This window comes from Gobius niger (genome assembly GCF_951799975.1).
Source record: "Gobius niger genome assembly, chromosome: 8".
Taxonomy (NCBI): Eukaryota; Metazoa; Chordata; class Actinopteri; order Gobiiformes; family Gobiidae; genus Gobius; species Gobius niger.
Window position 1 is genome coordinate 24,858,341 of NC_136859.1, and position 20,528 is coordinate 24,878,868.

Consider the following 20,528-nt stretch of genomic DNA (forward strand, 5'->3'; position numbering starts at 1 on the left):
CATTTCCATTTTTCGTGCAATGAAATGATACACAGAACACCGACTATAGGGCACTGAACCGCAAACATTTCTGTCCTTGTGCCGCCTTTTAAAAGTGTTTGGCTTCGTGACTAGACAAACAAGGACTAAACACAACATCAAAACATGAATGAAATTGAATCCACCCCCGAGTACCAGAAGAAGGTAGACTATTCATGCTAAGAATCAATGTTACAGTCACCCAATCACTATGTTACAAGCCAAACCAATAAACTTTTAAGGACACGCTTCCTTCTTTAAACACACATTTGATCAGTCTCAGGAATGTCAGGCTGACAGTATATCCAAATTCCATGTCTCCAGTTTTTTTGCCACAGTGTTAACCAGCCTAAATGATGCTGTCACTTCAAAGTAGCGGCTGAAGCGAATGCCATTCACATCCCTCCCTCTCCGTGTGTGTGCGCGCTCGCGTCTAATTCAGCTACTTTTAGCCCTGCTTTAAGGACACATTTGCTTTCATTTGAGCAGCAGTCACTCTGAGGTATAATTTTGACCGAGCCCCGGAGCTTGTCATATTTCTATCTCCTTTTTAGGCCGCCCTAATTCCACATCCTCGTTTCTGCCAAAGGAGGAGGAGGTGGAGGTTCAATCTGCGTCGTGGATAGAACCGGTAATATAATGTAATGCACCTCGGAGAATTACTGACTTCACTCGGGCTGATCTGACCAGATATAAGGCAGAGGTATTCAGATGATTTAGAGAAAGGTTTTTAACCAAATTATAGAGAGCGTGAAGTGTGGAGACTCCCTTTAAGGCTTCGGTGCTATCTCGCTATTCAACTGATGTAAGGTATAGAGAAACATGACGACTGAAAGGAAAGATGTATTGAGGATTTCATATTTTTGATGAATAGTTAACATGTACTGTATTTTCCGGACTATAAGTCACCCCAGCCATGGCAACTACCTGGGCATGGAAGTGTAACTGCACCGTTGACAAACCTCTCCCGGCATCACGTTGTCCAAGCTCTCATTTGTGAACTCGTTCCTCTAGCTGTGGCCATCTAGCTTCTGGCGATCAGCTTTTTTTTTTGGTTTTCTTTATTACAGTAAGAGTAACCTCCGCTTTTCGCCAGTCCCTCACTAGTTTCTCGCTCACTCTAAACTTTCTTTCTGCTGCTCGATTACCGTTTTTTAAATATTCAGTGGTACAGGTGTAGCAGGTACTGGCACACAAGCCTTGAGCGCCCTCTAGTGGCTGTCAGTGTGATATTAACAAACATGTGAAATTATATATTTTGATATATAAGTTGCATCTGAGTATAAGTCGCACCCCCAGCCAAACTATGAAAAAGTGCAACTTATAGTCCGGGAAATACAGTAACCACTTCTCTTTATTGCCTGCATCCGTTCATGTTAAGTGCCACAGTCTTACGCAAATAGGAGTTTGCCCAATAACTTGAGTGGCATATAAAGTGAATAGAATTACATCAGAAACTTCATTGTCACTGTATGCAAAATAAACAAATCAATTTTTAGTGCACTTCCAGGATACGGACTTGCACACATAAAGAAGACGCACATTCCTTCTTTTATACAGCACCCATCAATCAATCCACACGCACATACCAACAGTACAAGCATGTCTTTAGAAAGTATATATAATATATTTTTTACAATAGGACCTACAAGATATATAGGTTCAAGAACAATGCCAACAGGAATGTTTTGGACATATGCCAACGTGTATGTGTTAATAAGTCCAAGATTGGTCAGATGACAATTATTATACACGAATTATGACAATGCTGAAACATGGCGGTTACTTGTGACCAATATCGCTGCTTAGAAATACATTTAGTGCTTTAGATTAAGCAGGATGTATAGAGTCAGTGGAATAACAATGGGCCCATTGTGCGGAATCCATGCATTTAAATTACAATTAATGCAGCCAGAGCCGATTGGAGCACAGCCTTTATTTGGTAATGCATGAACTCAGTGTAAATGCAGAACATGTTGTTAAAGCAAAAGTGTAATTTTGCTGTAAACGCTGAACCCAAATGAATGAACACACGGGTCACTATATTTACTGTATGTGCCCAGTTTGGTGAATGTTTGGCATATTTTGGTATTTTACTCCAGTTGCCTTTCCACTACAGTCCTCCTCGATATTTGAAGTATGATTCACACAGCCTGATACGAATCCATGACAGGATAGTTTTGTACTGTTTTGTCACAGAGCGAGGCTGAATACATTGGTATGTTGCTATGTTCAAAATGTCAGTCACGGCCACAGCACCTTTTGCTTCATAAGTGTCGACCTTATATCAAATACTACACACACACTGACACTACTATTCCAATGGCCAGTGTCTTCAAATAATGCCATTTAATCCATGTTACATCTTCTCATCATCTGATTTTACTTTGTTCATGCCGTCTTTGATTTAGTCGTGTCATGGTCACAATTTGAATGAAGTAAGTATTCAGCATTCAAATAGCACGCTCTATTTGTAAAATTGAAAACGTTTAATCCTAAGAAACTACTATTATGGAAAAAAAGATGAAATTTTCAGCTTGATCAAACTCCTATATTAAAAAGACGGTTCATGACATCTATAACAGAGCAGAGATTTCCTACATTTGTGCTCGACCTGATTGAAATGAATAAAGATAATTAAGCAATATCTCAGGTGTTTGTTTTCGGTAAACTGGTTCAAGGCAAAAGCTGCACTGAACGCTGCATGTAAAAATCAATGATAAAACATTGTGGGTTTGGTTTAAGACAAGGGAAAATGATCAGGTTGGCATCACACTCAAATAGATTGGGTGGGCGACAATTGTCAAGTTCAATAAACAAATGCAAATAAAATGTTAAGACATTCTTGATTTCCTGTATTCCCAAATCCAGTATATCTTTTCCTTTATTTCAGTAACATATCAAAACTATTCCTCTGACCTAAAAGTTCCCTCTGAATCGTCCCTTTGGTCATCCATATCATTGCCCGTCCTGTAATGCCCCATTTTTATATAAAGGTAAACCATTCGGATCGCATTTAGTCACCTTTCATTCCAAAATCAATAGTCTTACTTACCCCGACGCCCCTGCAACCTCTTTCTCCATTGGTCCGGAGACGCCGGCTGCTTCCCTCTCAGCCAATCGATGTTGATAATCATATTTGAGGTCCCGGACAGTGGAGCCGCGGGCGTGATAAATGAGCTTATTACCGGCGGTGCGTGGACCTCATCAGCGAACAGGCAGCGCAGTCAATAGGAAGCTGCTATGTAAATATACTATAGGGACCGTGCGCATAATAAATGGATGTGTATAGGCTTAAACAAGTGTAAGTGGGAAGCAGTGGGCGTACAGACACGAGCATTTAAAGCCAATTTTACCGTGATTTATAGCGGTGAATTCAATAGACACAATGAGTAACTATATAGGTGATAGTGGGCCCGTAATGAAGTAAGTTCAGGCTTGCCAATCGGACGTGAGCACGGAGTAACGTTTACTTTTATCGTTTTGGAAATGATACTGTAACTGCATGAATACGTGAATCATGCAAATAAATAAATAGTGATACAATGCGTTCCGTAAAAATGTGGGAATTTTGTGTGTGTTGTTTATTTGTTTATAGGAGAGTAAAGGGAGAACATTTGTACTGAGGCTGAGCAACTATATTTATAAACACATTAATTTCAAGGACCATGCAACACACATCCCCTCCTTAACCACGCCCCAATCCTTCTGCATCTGGGTTCATGACCGTTTCTCAACTCCCCTTGCCTTAATTTTAACCTGATTGTAATTTCGCACATCTTCTTTTGTAAGACGCATTGAGTCTTGTATGAACAGGCTTCGTTTTGTCCTTTGCATTTGACCCATCCTTCAGCCAGTTCCCCTGGGGAAACCCATCAGATGCACTGGTTGGGCGACCGCAGTGCAGATCTTAAGCGAGGATGGTCAGGACTGGCTGGAGGTTTTAGCTTAATGTGTGTAATTCGGGTTGATGTAGGAAAGTGGAGTGCCTGAAAGAAACACAGAGACACAGGAAGAACATGCAAACTTCACACAGAAAGGCAAACCCCAAAGCTCTTCTCATATGTGGTGTGGATCACTCTCGCTTGGCAACAGCAGCAACAGAAGCCAGATGAGTGTCACCTTTAACTCTCAAGTGTTTGTTTAGACACTCAGAGTGAGGGTTCTGTTTTGTATGAAAAGAACACATGTGCAAACCCCTCTGCTGCAAAAGAAGCTTTATTTTCTGACTTACCAAACCAGCAGCTGTGACTTGGGTATAGCGGTAGAAGTTTTTGTTTTGCGTGTCTCTCTCTCGCTTTTCTGCATCTAGTTTAAAATAATTTACAACGATCGGGATTTATAAAGCAATAGAATTTAATGACTTTGACATTTCTCTGCAGGTTGGTCGTCAGCCCTTGTTTTGAAGCCCAGGGTGAGTCCACCTGCTCGAGCCCCAAGAATCAACCGAGAGGTAGGAATCAGCGCAAATTAAAGTGTTTACTTGTCAGTCTGTCTCTCTGTGCGAGTGTGGACAGAAAGGTCATTTTCATTTGGTGTGATTGGATGAGATTGAAACACATTTGTTGTTTGTCTTACATAGTCACCCTCACAAATTTAATTCCAGAAATGAAAGTAGATTTGTTATTTAGGAAGTTAATAGAATTCACGCTTTGAGTGACAAGAAATTCAAACAGTCGTATTCAGTTATACTTAATATTGCAGACATGTTCAATGCAATATATCTGGATTAGATCAACTGTGAACCAAACTATTTATAACATCACATACATACTCTTCTTAATGCTTATAGAATTCCTTGGTATCTTGTTGAGTTTTACATTAGAAATTCATTTATTCAAGTGATTCACTGCCTGCGCCCACATTTCACCATGTCCAAGCAGCAAGGGACAAAGTAGGACCAGTAGATCAGTTCCTAAAATTGAGAAATAATGCCCTTTTGAAATTACGATGTTGTGTGGTAATACTTTGCACAGGAGTAGTCGGAAATAAAGCCTTAGGCCTAATCATGCATTTGTTTTAATATGCAGAGCATGAGAACAGACTGAAGGTGAATCAGAAGTGCTTGAAATTGACCTTGGGGAAATTGGGAAACAAAAAAAAACAAAAAAAAACCCTGCTAATCTGGCACAGAGGACACAAAGCACTGCAGGATAAGCCATTACAAAAGCACTGGGCGACTGAGCTACAGTCACTAATGTTTGTAGAGAGGCCTTTTCATACGCGCCACGTGGCTGATGTCTTATTTATAACAATCAGAGTTAAAGAAGAACTACTCGTTTACCTTAATAAATCCTTTTCGTAGTCCTTCTGGGGTACAAGTGTTAATGGAATGATTGGGGGGTCTTTCACCTCCCCCTGGTGTCTCTGGCCAGAAAACCACAAATGCAACTTTCCTGCCACCGGGTCGGAGGCCCCAATACACACTAATGGGATCACAAAGAAGAAGCTAACAGGCTAGCGGGCAAAGCTAGCAGCGGGCTTGCGCCATTTAAACTCTATTTTATGCCAAGTTTGAGAGAAAAAAATGTGTAACTGGATGTACAATATACCTCTCTCCCTTTGTCTTTTCTGTCAGCGTAGTATTTACTCTCACGGACAATTAATGAGTAAAAAAAGCGCATCAAGCTACGACACCTGCAGTGGCGCTTATGGCCTCTAGGGGCATGAGTTACTTAGCTCTGCTTTAACTGTTGATTAAAAGTTGAACCTACATCTAAATTCTAGTAATAGTAGTGGGATTCATTCCAACCCTGTTTTCCGGAGTGTCCCTACATCGCGCCTCTGTTATGATAACAGCAATGAATTAGAGCGGCTTGACTTCTGCAAGCTTTAATTGATCATCGCTGGCCTTATCTGCCTCTCGTGACACAGCAGACGTCTTCCTGGAAAACCTCGGTTCATATGACTCAGCCCAAACAGGGCCTATATAAACTATTTCAGTGCTCTCTGGCATTCGCGATGGTTCCCCTTTGTCAATAAATATCCTTAACAAGCCGTCCTCCGTGCACAGGACCGGACCGTGGGGAAATTTAGACCTTATGAGGAAGTGGCTCCAGTCCGATGATTAAAAGAAATGACGAACTATATGAACACACAGAAGAGGACACGCGTTTCAATGGGATGCAATAACCTGTTACATTTACTTTGGGAAAATATGACCTTTATTAAGAAACGGTTAAAAGAGCATTATTGGCAGCGATGCCCTTCACTGACATAAGGTGCTTAGATAAAGTGTTAGAGGTCTATTAGGCGTTTGCCCGAGGTTATCGTTCACTAAATATCTTTTCACTCAGCTCAAAGTGCTATTGCCCATATTTCCACAGTAATAACCATTAGTCTGGGCCAAATTAGAAGGATAATTGGTAATACTCAAAACGACAAAAGCATTTATTCATTCTTTATTTAGTACAGACACATAAGGCCTATATAGAAAGAAAGCAACATACATTTTTTATTAAGTATACTAGGGTTTTAAATCCATCCAAAGGCCGTCACAAGTTGGTGTACATTTTGCCCTCCCCAACATGTGTTACAGGCACTTTAGAGTTTATGTATTATTATGCGGGATGCTCTGGTGGCCAAATGCAACAACTTTTCCCAGTTCAGAAAGTTCAAAAATCAAATGACAGTAATTATTTCCTTCACTGGCCCGACATGCACATCTCTGCAAATCCACTTTTCCTACATTTGTGACCTACATACGACGGCAGCCTTCCAGGAGAGCTCCCTCGCAGACTTCGCCTATATATGAAAATTGAATTTGCCAGGCAGCTGAGGTGCTGGGTCCCACTGAGACCGGCTCTGTCCCCATGTCCCATATGTGTCACTCTGTCTGTCTGTCTCTGTCTTTCTGTCCGTCCACTCAGCGAATCCTGCCTCTGCTGCTGCTCTCTTTATCCTGTCTTTCACACAGAAGGCTCCCCCGGGGATGTGGGCTCACACTGTAGCTCTGTTAACTGGACTGCAGTCGTAGTAGAATAGTATAAAAGCCAGATATATTATAGTAAGAAAAAAAGAACATGAATTGGGGACACAGCCAGATGTAGAATCAAATCCCAAGTTTATGTGCAGCAGTGTTTATTTCTTCTAGGCCGCTGTAATTGGTGGCCGAAACTCACTCTTTACCAAATAAAAAATGACCTTAAAACCCTTGTAAGGCATGTGTTATCAGCAAATATTCTCTGGGGAAAAAAAACATTGAAATATTCTAATATAAGAAGTTGCAGAAGCAAACCTGTTGAGCGTAAATGCCTCAGATTAAATTCGTTTCGCCGGATGTTACTCTATATTAAAGGGGCTAGATGCAAGTTCGTGATTTTATACTCACTACCGCCATCTCAGGTCTTATACGTAACTACAGCTTCTATATTAAGCTTGTGCATGACGGCACTTCGGACCCGAATTAACACCTTTTTGACACTGCAGGATTTTAGAGGCAGTTGTGGTGAATAGGTCATCATTCTACACCTTAGGACATTGCTGGAGCATGTAGGGGGAGGAAAACACATAATTTTAACATTTTTAAACTCTGTATAGTCCCTTTAAACTATTACAACCAAGAAAGGTCCCATTTTTAAACTTATTTAGTAATTTGCACATTGGATTGAGTTACAAGAACCAGTCTGAAAGAATTGCCTGTTGCTCTTTACAGTATAAATTGGAGTATATATAGCAGGGGAAGGCAACGTCAGGCCCAAGGGCCAAATGCGGCCCTGGAGCACAGAACCTCCGGCCCTCAAGATGATTACGAGAAACATTGCTATACAAATCAGAGAGTACTTTAACATTTTTAGAGCTAAATGGGAGAAATACTGCCACTGCACCCAATTAGGTCGTATAATATGTACAGCACTGGCATCTGTAGGAAGTGCACTGGAAAAAGAACAATCGTTTTAAAGCAGTACTAAGTAACTCATGCCACTAGAGGCCATAAGCGCAACTCCAGGTGTCGTAGCATGTTGCGTTTTTTTTACTTATTAATTGTCCGTGAGAGTAAATACTACACTGACAGAGATGACAAAGGGAGAGAGGGATATTGTACATCCAGTTACACAACGGAGATCACTTTTTCACTCAAACATGGTTGTAGATACTGCTGAAGTGGCGCTAGCCGGCAGTTAGCTTTGCCCGTTAGCTTCTTCTTCATGATTTCATTAGTGTGTATTGGTGGCTCTGACCCAGAGGCAGGGAAGTTGCAATTGGTTTTCTGGCCAGAGACACCTGGGGGAGATGAAAGACCCCCCCAATCATCCCATTAACACTTACATTACCCCCAGAGTGACTACGAAAAGGATTTATTAAGGTAAACAAGTTACTTAGTACTGCTTTAAGGAAGAAATGACAGAAATCTACTTATTTTATTTTATTTTGTTTTATTTTAATTTAATCTAAAGTTTGAGTAGATTTGATCTGGTCATAGATCAGATAAAACCACCTACGGCAATCAGAATTATTCTCTTAATTGAGATTTTTTTTTTTTTTTATCATTTAAAGGGAAAAACAAATGTTTTTAAAAGTAAAAGTTTGTTTGTCTGATTTCAAAGTGGGTTTTATGCTTGTTCCATTGGCATTAGTGTTTTTAGGCCGTTTGTATCTTTATCTTAGATTAGTTCAAATTAGACTCAAATTCAACATAAAGAACTTTATTCAAACTCTGTTATCATTTATCTCATTTAAGACAGTCTGGTGTGGTGCTTTACTTTGGGCTTACATTGGCAGCTTTGGCCCTCGGTCTTTTTACAATAAAGAAAATCGCCCCTCCACCAAGAAAATAATAGCATGGTTATGCACTTACGTTATTTTGTCTCAACCACAATACATGTAGGATTACTCCACCATCTTGTGATTGTGTGACTGAGACGCTACTTCAGGTTTGTTTTTGACACACTGAAAAGACTGGTCTAACGGGTGTAAAACTAGAGGGGGGTAAAAAAATAAAAAATGTACTTGTTAAGGCACTTCATAATCATCCTTAGATTTCACTCTTGTCCGTTTAAACTCGCAGCTCTTTTGTGATTACTTCACTGAATGCACTACAGGTTTGTCCCTGTACAGATAAGGCTCCGATACCACACGCCGTCTTAATTAGTTCGTCTCCAATCTGATCTCCCCCTCTCCTGCTACAGCCGTGAGCCATCCCAATCAATTTGCAAGCGCTCACTTAAATACTGTACCTCTATTTCACAAATGACATAATCGCGCAAAAAAAAAGAAGAAAGGCCGGGGACGCAATTTAAGTTACGCAACTCATACATCACTCCTGTCCTCCTGGTGGGATTCAATATTTGAATCATTATCAAACCACATTTTCCCTCCATCATTTCCACATTAGGATGAATAAAACAAGCGCTCCCCCCTCACCTGGCTCATTACAGATCCTATCTTTTAATGCAGCCTTGAAATGACTTGGGCCTAAAGGTAGATATGAATGGTTTTATGAAGGGGGGGATTATAGAAATGGTCTCACCTTTTTTTTTCTTCTCAGATTCACATGAGCGCAAAAGCCAATGAGTTCACACAAGAGATAATTAGCTAAAGCAACTCTTTAATAGGTGCTGGTAATTCGGCACCGCTGGCACTACGGTGGATGACAACTCAATTTGGACCGCTTTTAGTGAGAGAAGTGGAGAGAGGATAAAGCACTACTTCTGGCAAACCGTGTGAGCGCGTGTGGGAATAATAGGATTCGATAAGCTTTGCTGTTTCCCCGGTAAAGAAATGAACAAACGTAAATGCGACGAAAACAAAACACGAGACCATGGGAGGAAGCACAACGTTACTCACACATTTTTTGCTCATTACCAATATTGCATCCCTTTCTTCCTCATTGGAGTAAATAACCTGCGTAATATAAAAACATACCTATTGCTGACTGCTGATGGGGTCATTTCAGTTCAGCGCATTGCCACAGTAAACGCATTCGAAGATTTTTTTCTTTTTTTTTCTTTCTTTTTTACAAATAATCAACCCGTTTGTCATGGCTGGTTCGCAGGTGTTCGCTGATGAAGGAGAGTGAGACCTTCCAGTGTCAGGGAAGGCATGTTTGTTTTCGGTGTCTTTATCTCCCCTCTGTGATACGGCCTGCTGCTGCTGCCGCTGCTGTTGTGCTGCTGGTTCAGAGCTGCTGCAGTCCGCCACGCCTGCCAAACAGCCATTTCACAAAGCTACTGACTGGAGCTGTTTTTCAACAACTTCCTCTCCTTATTTCACTCTGGATTGTCCTTGTTTACTCTTTGCTTTGCTGAGTGTCTTTTTAGGTCGTGGCTAAGTTTATTCCAGGTTTAGTAATCTCATCCCGGGTTAGATTTTGTTTAGCTTGTTACATGCAAACTCTTGTTATGACATAGGACTATAGCCACACAAAAACAATCGAATGGCATTGTCTTGACACACGACTGGACAATTTCTCCAAAATGGTTTAAAGGGGGGGGTATTATGCAAAATTGACTTTTTCAAGCTTTACATCATGTTATCATGTCATTCCCTCATTAAAAACATGCCTGAAGTGTTGCCTTGGCACATTCACGTATTTTTGAGTAATCTGTAAAAACTCTGATGGCGGCCATTTTAGGGATAGGTTTGCCTGAGTCCTCCTAGGAACGCCCCCACCTCCTGGAGACGCCTCCGAGCTTTCGTCACCAGCTGAGTAACCAACCACTGCTCCTCAGCAGAACCCCCCTCCCCACTGATGAGGTTCTTAAAGAGACAGAGGCCTATTTCAAGACATTCGCTACAGCCATTTTGAGAGAGCAATTTTATACAAGGCAGTTATTCTAATTTACTGCATTTACAGACCAACAGAAGGTTTCGTCATCGTTGTAGTGTGCTTTAGACTGGTGCTATGTGATTGAAAAAAGCATAATACCCCCTCTTTAAATGAAACTGCTTTGGCCCTCACTCAGCTCCGATCTGTCCCCGTTTTCCCCTCTGAAGCGGCGAAGTAGGGGTGTATTTTTCTTGGCGGAGCTGTACCTATCCTCCGAGCCCCCCTCTCTCCGCTCGTGGTGTTGTAAACCTCAGGGACAGCGATCGCGTCCATGCAGAGTGGCAGACACAGACCAGTGCTCTGTCTAATGAGCAGACTGTCGACGGTCGCCATGGGAACCCCGCTCTAGGCCCCGCTCACCCCCAACTGTTTATCAACTCAATATGCACCAAAAGTTTCTCCGACGCGAGAACATCAAGAAGACGTCGACAGATACGGACTCACCGGGGAGGAAGGGTGTGATTACTAATGTCGCTGGGCTACAGCAGCACGCGGAGGGTCATCAAAACCTTATCGGTGTAGGTACACTGTCATCGAGCAGAGGGTATCTGCCTACTGACTGATGATACATACCAGCGCATTGTCATATGGCATTGCATCAGTCTGGTTCAGAAAGTCACCTTTATTTAAGAGGTTTATTTGCCTACACGATTCTACATATTCATAAGTCATACATAAGTACCAGTAGTCGGCTTTTTTCTGTTTTACACCGGTACATTAAAACGGTACAGCTCACCTTAAATCGGTGCCTTTAATCGGTGGCCTGCCCGAGTATTCGCAGCGGAGCATCAGCTTGACTTGAGGGAATACATTCTCCTATTTATAGTGTGTAATTATCCCTGGACCCGATGAAGCAGATAGTGTCATCTTTACTTTGGGAAGTTAATGTGGAGCGCGCTCACACTGATTTCACAGATATCCCGAGCAGACACACTGCCCCCAGGCACAGAGTCAATAAGACATGTTTGCACAGCCCATCCACTGGACCTGGATACACACACGGCCACTGCGACGCCGCCTGATTTAGTTTCATTTAGTTGTCAGACGGCAAGTCCTACAGTTTAGGGCAGATTCAGTTTAGTCTTGGGTTAGTTAGTTGGTGTAAGCCCACGGCGTGGTTTGATGCTTGTTCTTAATAATTGTAAGACATGCTTTAATCTTATGGTTCATCTCGCCTTTACTTTTTCCTTGTTAACGGGAGTTTTTCAGCAGTTGAGAGTGAGACCCATGGATAAGCTTATGTTATTGACATACTCTGTAGCTGCTGACATGAGGCAGCAACAGAGTGACATCCATGCTTTGACCCTAAAATGATTTGGTTGGAATTTTTTCTCATCATAATTAAGCTTGATTCAGTTTTGAATCATGAGTTACCACTGCTATATCATATTTTTGTCTTGGTTTATTCCTGGTTTCCCCTTCCCACTCATCTGACGAGTAGCCCACAACCAGGAGTCTGCTATGTCAATATGCCTGAGATGTTTTCTGTATCTTTCCCCTCACCTTGGATAGATGTTATGCACCACCAGACTGTCTCCTTGCATCTGTCTCCTCTGTCTGTACATCTTTGTAAAAGCTGTGATGATAATGGTGGTGGTGATGGTAGCTCTGTATAAAAGCAGCAGGAGACCACAGACTCTCTGAGCACTGTCCGGGCTCTCAGCGCCAACTGTTCCCACTATGATATGAAATATTGATTCATATCTTCCACTGCCAATGATTTTTCCACTTGTCTAGAGACGCAACGTCTTTATTACAGCGGCAAAGGAAGGGCTTTTAAATGGTTTGTAAGAGGATGGATAAAGTAATGAGGGGGGAAAAAAGCCGTAATAGGAAATCTGCAGTGGTTAATTACAAAAATGAAAAAGAATTTAGTGCGCGAAAGGGTGATTATACATGGAGGAACATCGCTAAAAGGATTTTCATTTTTTATTCCAATATTATCAAGACTGTTTATACTGAGTTGAATCACATTTGGCTATTCCCATAACCAGTATACTAAAAGACGTTCGAGAAGATTTTAAGAAAAGAGGGCCGTTCATAAGATTGATTTATAAAGCTCTCCATCAACGTGTGAATCCAATGGTCAACCCGATTCTCAGCTATTGTAAGTGAAACAAAAACTACCATAAATGAATGTGACAAAGTGGGAAAATATATGCTAGGGCTGTGCTGTTAAACGAAATTCAATTACGATTTTGATTATTACACTAAAAGATTACAATAATAGCATCATCGAGAAAAAAAAAAAACATTACATGTGTTTTATTTATTCATTTTTAATTATTCAAAAAGACAAAGAAACAATATGTAACAATTTCAACAGTTGCAACACATTTGACAAACCAACACCAAGACAGGATTACAAGTTTACTTGTGCAGGTGTGAGGGCTGGCCAGCAGGGGGCAGGTGTGAAACAGAGACCTCTGCTCAATCGAGGCATACTTGAAATCATTTGAAAATATTCAGTGTATTTTTTTGGATAGATAGATAAATAAAATAAAGATAGACTGTTTTTTAAAGGCATCAAATAATCTGTATTATAATATATAATTATTATAATCGTGATTTCAATTTTGACATAATCGTGATTATTATTTTTTTCAATAATCGAGCAGCCCTAATATATGCAAATCATATGAACAGGTGCTCTCTATATAATTAGAATATCATGAAAAAGTGCATTAACTTCTGTTATTCAACTTAAACTGTGGAACTAATATATGAAAGACTCATTACATACAAAGTGAGATATGTAGCCTTTATTTGTTATCATTTTGATTATTATGGCTCAGCTTGTAAAAACAAATAAAAAATCTCATAAAATTAGAACATTTTGAAAATGGACCGTTAGCCATAAACATCAAAATTATAACAAACAAAGGCTTGACATGTGTCACTTTGCATGTAATGAGACTATATCATGTATTAGTTTCACATTTTAAGTTGAATTACAGAAATAAATGAACTTTTTCATGATTTTCTAGTTATATGATGAGCGCCTGTATTTATACACCACTGGTTCTCAGCTGGTGGGTCGCCAAAAATGATTTTACGACGGCTAGTTGAGCACCGCTGTCTATTTTGTTTGCTGTTGCTTTGAATCCAAGGCATATACTTTTACATCTAAGTTAGCACCTTTCCTCACATCTTCTCTTCTGCGACTTTGCACTGACCGCTGCGCCACCGCTCCTCCCCTCCCTGCATCTGCCAGAACTCATCCAAAAACTCTCCCTCTCTCTCTCTCTCTGGATTGGCAAGCCTCATTCGTGTCACCTGTCCCCCGCTCCGAGCCGGCTGGACGTCCTGAGATAAGGCGCCCAAATGCTGTCCCAAACCTGGCTCTGCGCCCATCACTCGCTCACACAGCCGCCAATATCCCCCTGTCAGTCAGCTGCTCCGGACCAGGCTTGTTTGTAAATCTCCTTTGTGGGTTTTTTAATATAGTTTTTCAGAGCGGCTGTGAAATCGGCTCAAATTGGAGTCTGACCGCGGCGCGGCCCGAGCCGGAATAAGCCACTGGAAATTTGGATTTTCCGTAATTTATATTTTAAAAAAAAGATGAGATTGAAATGGAAAAACATCAACATCTTCGCTGGCCACGATAGTAAGAGGATCAGTCGAGACAAAGCTTACAGGCACCAACTTGAACTGTTGTCATCAGCAAGTTTTGTAGGGACATAGTTTTGTTTGGTGTAGTTTTTGAACATGCAGTAATAAAGGTGGGACAGTGTAGTGTGTGGAATGCATGTCATTGTTGCAACCAGTGAAATCCCACCTCCAGCTCAGGATTGTGTATACATATAATTACTGTGAGTCTTGGCGCATTCCATAATTAAACCTTATAGACATTTTAAAATGAATAGATAGTAGTTGCAGTTCACATTAAAGCTTTAGGATGGATTTTCTTTTCTTCTTTTTTTAGTGACCCGGCAGCTGACAGCTTTTTCTGTGGCTCTTTTTTCTACCTTTGTAGCCTATATATGGACAGTATTTGTGTGCACCATAATATCGAGGGTTACTACAGTAAATGGCATTCACTTCCAAACTCTACTGCAGTAACCTTTTAAACAAAACGGTTCTAAATCAGACTGAATTATTCCAATTTGGGGAAAAAGTAAAAACACATGTTTTCAACAAAAAGGCACAAGGTTTGAGAAATTGTAAAATATTAATAATTGTACTTAAGCAATGAAAAAAAAATCTCTGTAGCAAATATTTTTCTATTAAACTGAAACAAACAAACAAACAAACAGACCTCATAATAGAGGCTTTTGTCTTTCTAAATGATGAAAGTGGTCAATATCACATGTGAAGACTTATTGTTGCAACATCCACCGTATCAACAGTGCAAACAAAACGCCGTAACAAGAGCATTGTTCCTCCGTCCCCTCGCGCGCCCGCTCTTTACCACATGAGTGATGTCAAATCAATGCGTTCAGAGTCAGACGCCGTCGCTGTGACTGATGTAAATAAAATGAGCTGGCTCCATTAGTGAAAAAAACAACAACAACAACAACAACACGCAGGGCCCTCCATATACCCTCCAATCATCAGGGTTTTCCTCTCTCGGCCCGGGACAGCGTGCGGAGTAAGCAGGCTGTCGGCGGGTGAAGGATGGACAGCTCCAGTGGGACGGAGGTGCGGGGGCAAGGGGGGTAGGAGGGGGGGAGGATGTGAACAGGGTGAGCCCAGGAGAGAGGCAGCATGGGTGTGGCCTGACAGAGCCGTTTGGCAGCTCACACACGGAGAGAGCTTTACAAAAAAAGCAAGGTTCGGTGTATTAGTCGAACTGTAGACTGAAGCCTGTGATTTTCTGACATACTTGAATCATTAGAAAACTGTTTTTTTACAATTCATTACTGATAAAGATGTGTACGGGGAGTTTCTCAAAACGTGGTCTGCAATTACCTCTTTCTATGCGCTGCATTCCAAAGAAACCAGGGCAATCACCCAAGTAAACCCTTCTGCATTTCAGTGTTCGCCGGCTCTGACTGCAGCGTGTTGCAGGTGTCAGACGCTTTAGTGAGAAAGTGTAATAAAAGCTTGTTGAGAAGGGATTTGATTTCTCCACCAGGGGAGCGGAGCAGGGATATTGCCGGAGACCAGACAGACGCAGTTTGCCTCAGTCCTCTGCTCCCGGCGCCTTTTTGAATAACTCCCTGCTTCATATTAAACATAAGAGACGGCTATATCAGCTTTAACTACATCGTTCTGACAGAGAGGGAGATGTGGTTCTTCATATTGAACAGGGATGTTATGTTTGAGATATAGGAGGTGAAGCAATCGACAAATGTGTGTACTTTCACGTTTGTACAGCTATGGTAGAACTATAGCAGAGGTACAGTTGTGCTCAAAAGTTTGCATACCCTGGCAGAATATTTGATATATGATATGAGATATTTTTCACTCATAGTTAGTGGTTGTGTGAAACCATATGTGGTGAAACAGCATTTGGCTTCACATAATGAAAAAGGAAAATTACCCTGATCAAAAGTTTATAATCAAGAAGAATACATTTTTAAACTGTGAAACTAATATAGACTCATTACATGCAAAGTGAGATATCTGTAGCATTTATTTGTTCCATCCATCCATCCATCCATCCATCCATCCATCCATCCATCCATCCATCCATCCATCCATTTTCTTCCACTTTTCCATTTACGGGTCGTGGGGGCCCACATCACATTGCACCAGCCCCTATGGCTCCTCCTGCAGGTGGTGGGTCCACAGAAGGGCGGCTTCACGATTCCATCCGGGCCTGGTGGTCTCTCATAAGGGGCTTCTGAACCGCATTCATTTGTTATAATTTGGAAAATGTATGAATTACAAAAATGATCATTAATATCTGTCACTGGGTCAATGATCTCTCTGTACAAGACCAAAAATGTCCTCAAAAACAAAATAATTTCCCCTCTATTAAATATTTTAGGCCTTTAGGATGCTGTGCTGTTGCCTGAAACTCAGCAACATGATATACTGCATTAGTTTCACATTTTAAGTTGAACTGCAGAAATAAATGAACTTTTGAACGATATTCTAATGTTCTGAGTTTCACCTGTATTTACAGAACCTTCTCCACAACTACCACAAAAGACTCCAAGCTGTCATTGATCTTTGGATCTTTGGATCAGGGTCATTTTGGTACTCTCTCTTTTTATTATGATCTAAAAATTACAAACTCAAATTCACAACACAAATAGCTTCTTGCAAACTCAGTTTTTCCACCATAGCTTCACACAACCACTAAATATGAGTGAAAGAAAAAACAGGGTTCGCAAAACTTTTGAGCACAACCGTAAAAGGCAATTCTTCCAAGTCAAAAGCTGACCACAATGGCCCAAACCAATCCCACTGTTGAAAAACGTTATGGTGCATCTAACACAGGGGCTTTCAAGATATACTCCCCCAGATATTTTATTGTTTCAAATGATTTACAACAATTTCACATTGCACACAGGGATATGTGTGTGGGTGTGTGTGTGTGTGCAGGCCCAGCAAGGCCGAACGTCTAGCCTCATCTGATCAAAGTCTGCTGCTTCGAGATAATCGGCACAACAAACTAACTGTAAATGTACGTGCGTTTCAATTCAAAATGTGCATATACAACATTTTAGAGAAACACAGTTCTATTTCACTCATTTTACGTGTATCTATATCATCATAGTTTGAAAGCCGCCATAGCGACAGAAAAATAATGACAATCAACATCCATCTTCCATCACCTTCTTCACTTCTGGTCAGGTCTCTGAGAACAGCCGCTCGCCGTACGTGGCCGAAAGCGCGTTGTCTTTTCCGAAGCCACGGGGGTAAGCAGAATGTAGCGATGAATGAACGGAGCGAGGATGAAACGGGCCCAGAGCTGTCCGAGCTGTCAGAGAGGAGCCGGTTTCTCCGCCAAACATGATTCAATCACATGACAAAGATGGACACACAGGCAGGAGGCAGGAAGGGGGGGTACGACAGTAGGGAACGAAAGGAGGCGGCGGTGAAAAGGGCAGCAGTAGTAGAAACAGTAGAAACATGTTGCTGACTGATATATTTGGTCAAACGTATCTATTTGTTGCTGCAGAAACCTAAAACAACAACGTAGCAATTGATCAGATATGTTGGGTGGCCCGCGCTCCCCCCCCCTGCCCACCCCATAGACACGCCCCTGCAGGCTGCTTCACAAAACACATTTCATCCTGGGCTTTGACAGACAGAGGGTCTTAGATAGGTTTGTGTTTTAGAGATTGGGTGAAGCGGGCCGTATAGGGAGAGGAGGCGGGTAGACAATATGGAGCTGTCAGCAGTTGGACATCAGCAGCTCGGAAACGGGAACATCTAAATTTAACCGAGGCTAAGAATACTTTTTTTTGGAAATGCATTGGTTTGAATGGTTCTTGACAGACGCTTTGGTCCAATCCTCAAATGTGAAGCTCGTTCTCTATCTTTAAACGAAGTAGGATACGTTGGAAATACGGAAAAAAAAAAAGAGGGAAAAAAAAGACTACATGGGCTAATATGAGCAAGCGCCGGTATGGATTCTGCCCTGGCAACACTAGAATATGTTAGCGTTTGATATAATAAGTACAAAAAATGTTTGTTTGCTTGACTTTGCTTTAATCATTCGCTTGCAAGATGAGATTTTGTGCCGTAATAAGTGCTGCCTGTAAATGCTTCACCAAACAGGGTTAACCATCGTTTAAAAATGTCTTTGTCAATGAGAAACCCATACAAAGGTTGTCCCCCTCAATGTTCACGGTCCATAAAGTTACGGCGATCACCTGAGACTAAAGCAGGATGAGCGAGGAGATTGACCCGGCTCAGCGCTGCCTCATGTGGAGAGCGAGGGAGATTTGTAAAGCTGCAGGAAAAGTGTCAGATCAATTCTGACATTTAGACTGAGCCAGAGGAAACACTGAGAGGGGAGTGTGTGACTGTGTGTGTGGAGATAAGGCTGATATGTGTGTGTGTGAGAGAGAGGGGCAGTGAAATGCAGCATCATTTACTCCTTGTACAGTATAAAGCCATCGCAACATGGAGGTCAATCTGAGGAGAGCTTCCAGAATATACAACAAGTGCACACTAGAGTTTACAGTTAAACATCTGACTAAATCAAATCAATACAGGGCTGGTTTGTAAAGCCAGTGCACTGAATAATACTGAGAGGGAAACGTAATTCTTCAAATAACCTTAGATTTTGCTCACTGCACCCTCATTCGCAGCAGACACGGATAATCTGATGGCTTTCCTGTTAAGTTTCTTGAATCTTTTTCTGCCATAGCTAATCTTAAACTCAGACTGAGCGCGCCGCTGCCTGGGCCTGCCGCTGCAGAACTGTGTTGTCCATTATGTGCAGTGACATTCTTTGTGAAGGACACTGGCGTGGGGCCAGGCCTCACTGGGCCGGCCCGGCCGTTTAATTGAAAGCGTAAAAGAAGTTTCTTTGGGCACAAAAGCCCTTATGTGGGCTTTGTCGCAATTAGATTGAGCAGAAAGGCCCCGGACCTGATAAAGGGGATTAGGACAAATGTCTGGTGGATATAATGTGGAGTGTGGAGGACGTGTTAGTAAAAGACTGAGCAGGCGTGGAGCGGCTGACAGCGCGACACACCAGTGATTAATGCAGCGGTCAAAGGCTCAGCTTAAAACCCAATTTCACAACAAGAGCCTTTTATACACAGTTAACAGTGCCCAAGTACCTGTGTCCCTGACAGGAGGGCTCTACTGGAACGCTTTATTAACCACTCTTTATCTAAGCAAGAAGGACCAAGTCTGCTTTACTCTTTTACTTTTGCTATTATAGTGGGTTTAGTTCCAAACAAGTGCCATTATTTGATACTGTGTAAAGAATAACATCAATGCAATTACACTCATTGTATATTTGTTGAAACATCACAGCAGCTCCGGGTCAGCGTCGTGTCAGATGCACTACAGCGCAGTGTTTCTAAAAGCTTCAATTAAAAAGGATTATCTGTCAGCAGCTACACATTGTAATTGCACTTTGACCCTGTGGCATTTGCATGGACCACACTGTAGCTTCTCCACTTGGCAATTATATACATATTTGAGAATAGAAATGTTTTCACTTGTAAATTGTTGAAATGATCATGCATTTTAGGCCTATACCCTTATTCTGTTACTTCCCGCCCTAAATCTAAAAAATGTTGGTTACTGACAATGTTATCCCCACATCCAGATTTTGTTTCAATGTGTCTTTTATCTGTGGGTGCTGCTATCAAACCCAGTGTCTTCACCGCTCTTCTTGTCCTCTCCGTCTCATTCTTCTCCCACAATGCATTAGGACAGCGACCGACACTATCTAAGACTGAGTTTGACACGAACCCGCTTTACCTCGGCACACTTTCCTCACAGTGGGCTGTTTCAAGGTACAAGTTATTCTCAGCTCCATCCTGGCCCTGTCCCCGATACCACAAACTTAAAAATATCTAACCCAATGGAGCTGCCACATATAATACATCAGGCAACTCCTACGTAATATTGCAATACATGGGAATTGCTGTATTTGATTTCCATGATTAAAAATAAAATCTATTCATTTAATATACTTACAGGAATCTAAATATATACTTCCTTTCTCTGTTGTCTTGTCTTTTGCAGGTTGTGTCAGGGTGTGTCACATCTCGATGCTGAGAAGAGAGACGTCAATGTGGCCACACTGCCCTCTAGATGATGGCACAAGGACTGCATGCATGACATCTTTCCCAAAATTGCAAATGTAATTTATTATTGT